This window comes from Sceloporus undulatus, chromosome 4 (assembly GCF_019175285.1).
Source record: "Sceloporus undulatus isolate JIND9_A2432 ecotype Alabama chromosome 4, SceUnd_v1.1, whole genome shotgun sequence".
In the NCBI taxonomy this organism is placed as follows: domain Eukaryota; kingdom Metazoa; phylum Chordata; class Lepidosauria; order Squamata; family Phrynosomatidae; genus Sceloporus; species Sceloporus undulatus.
The window spans coordinates 249697253-249699879 of record NC_056525.1 but is presented as its reverse complement, the minus strand read 5'-3'; positions in this window follow the sequence as shown (position 1 = coordinate 249699879).

Sequence of the window (2627 nt, the reverse complement as noted above, 5' to 3'; positions counted from 1 at the left end):
GTGGAATCTCTTTTCCTGCAGCTTGCATCCATTGTTCCTGGTCCTAGTCTCTGGAGCAGCAGAAAACAAGCTTGCTCCCTCCTCAATATGACACCCCTTCAAGTATTTAAACAGGACCATCATATCACCGCTTAACTTTCTTTTCTCCAGGCTAAACATCCCCAGCTCCCTAAGTCGTTCCTCATAGGGCTTCATAGTTTCCAGACCCTTCACCATTTTAGTCGATCTCCTTTGGACACAAGGCTCCAGTTTCTCAATGTCCTTTTTGAATTGTGGGGCCCAGAACTGGACACAATATTCCAGGTGGGGCCTGACCAAAGCAGAATATAGTGGCACTATTACTTCCCTTGATCTAGACACTATACTTCTATTGATACAGCCTAAAATAGCATTGGCCTTGTTAGCTGCCGCATCACACTGTTGACTCATGTTCAACTTGGGGTCTACTTGGACTCCTAGACTCCTTTCACACGTAGTTTCATTCAACCAGTAGCACCAGCCTTTTCATCCCTGGTGCATGCTTTCTTTATTTGGATCCCATCTTTGTGCTCAAAACTGGACTCAAAGGGGATCTCTGTCGTTGTTGTTGCTGTGTACTTTCAAGTAGTTTCTGATTTACAGCAACCTTAAGGTGACACTATCACTGGGTTTCCTGGGGCTGAGAGTATGTGACTCACCCAAGATGTTTCCGTGGCTGAGTGGCAAATTGTCAATTGAACCCTGATCCTCTAATGAAAACCACAGTGAAAGCACTAAACAAGAGCAAATATTGGCACATTTAAAAAGCAGGCAAACGGGGGAAATAAAGCAGCCAACTGGTAGAAAGATTCCTTCTCTGATTCTGAACTCTCCTATCCTGGGGTAAAAGGGGGGCAGACCCAGGGCCCTTGGAGGCAGATGGGGCTACATCCCTGAGTTAAGGGGCTCGGTGCCAAACTTGATGAAAAGGCTGGACCCCTCCTCAGTTTGTAGAAGTGGCATGGAGTGAAGATTAAGGCTCAGCTGGAGAACATCAGGAAAAAAAAGAGTTTGGCGTTCAGGAAAGGTCTCCTCAGGAGCAAGAGGCCACTCTCCTTGAGAGTAAGGCTCTGCAAACAAGGAGAAGCTGAGGCTGAATGGCTTCCACCTGAGCCTTGGGAGGGGTCTCAAGCAGCGGAAGCATATAGGCCAAACATTGTTCGTGGCTGTCCTTAAACTCTTTGAGGCTGCAAACGCTGGGCCATGGAACATGTAGACTGCTTCTCTGAAGCTGAAGATAACCTGGCTGGTGGCTTCTTGTCTTGGAGTGTTACTTGGCATCAGTTTGGCTCCTTCCCTTGCAGTTTAGCTGAATCTTTGGTAAGAGCCTGTTTTTGCTCTTGGCTTTATTTCCTATGTAGACTGGCTTTGTCTGTGGGTTGTTTTTGGATTTTGGTTGTCTGGATTTAGGGTGAGGATGTCTCCCTATTTGGGTCTGCTCCCCTCCCCTTGAGTGGTTGTTCTGGTGGCTGCAAGAGGGTGTTTCACTGGTTGCAACTCCCTTATTAGAATCATAGAGTTGGCAGAGATGCCAAGGGCCATCCAGTCCAACCCTTTCTGCCATGCAGGAACTCTCAATCAAAGTATACCTGACAGATAGCCATCCAGCCTCTCTTTAAAGACTTCCAAGGAAGGAGACTCCACCATTCTCCATTGAGGGAGTGTGTTCCACCGTTGAACAGCCCTTACTGTCAGGAAGTTCCTTCTAATGTTGAGGTGGAATTTCTTTTCCTATATCTTGCATCCATTGTCCTGCATCCCGTTCGCTGGAGCAGCAGGAAACAAGTATTTAAATAGGGCTATCATACCACCTTTCAACTGTCTCTTTTCCAGGCTAAACATGCCCAGCTCCCTCAGTCATTCCTCATAGGGCTTCATGGTTTCCAGACCCTTCACCAGTTTAATTGCCCTCCTTTGGACACATGGCTCCAGTTTCCCAACATTGGGCCCGAACAGACAGGCCAAAATAATGCTGCTTTGGGTCACTTTGGAGCCATGCATGCATCCTAAGAGGCCAGAAGCCATGCTCCAGTCCTAAGGGCACAGTTTGGGACCACTTTATTTTGGCCTGTCTGTTCGGGCCCTTTATTAGTATTCACAATAAACAATAAAAAGAGAACAAAGATTAAACAACATAGAACATAAACATACTTCCTTTGACAGGCAAATGTGTCCAGTTCTTACATATGATAAAATGATTCCTTTTTGTCTATGATTCTAACTAACCTTTCAAATGTCTGGCGCACAGGCCTCAGGGCCGGACAGGAGCAGAAATGTGCAACATCGGCTCCTATGACTACCTGGGGCATGAATCCTCTGGATCAGACAAACCCTGCCATAAATACTCAAGCCTAGGTTCTGGATTAGAATATATATATATATATCAGACTTGTGAAGTGGAAGGCTTTCATGGCCAGTATCCATAGTTTCTTGTGGGTTTTTCGGGCTATGTGGCCATGTTCTAGAAGAGTTTATTCCTGGTGTTTTGCCAGAATCTGTGGCTGGCTTCTTCAGAGAATGAAAGATGCCAGCCACAGACGCATTCTCTGAATGGTTGTTCTGTGGATGCAAGAGAGTGTTTCATTGATTGTAGCTCCCTTATTGTCCAT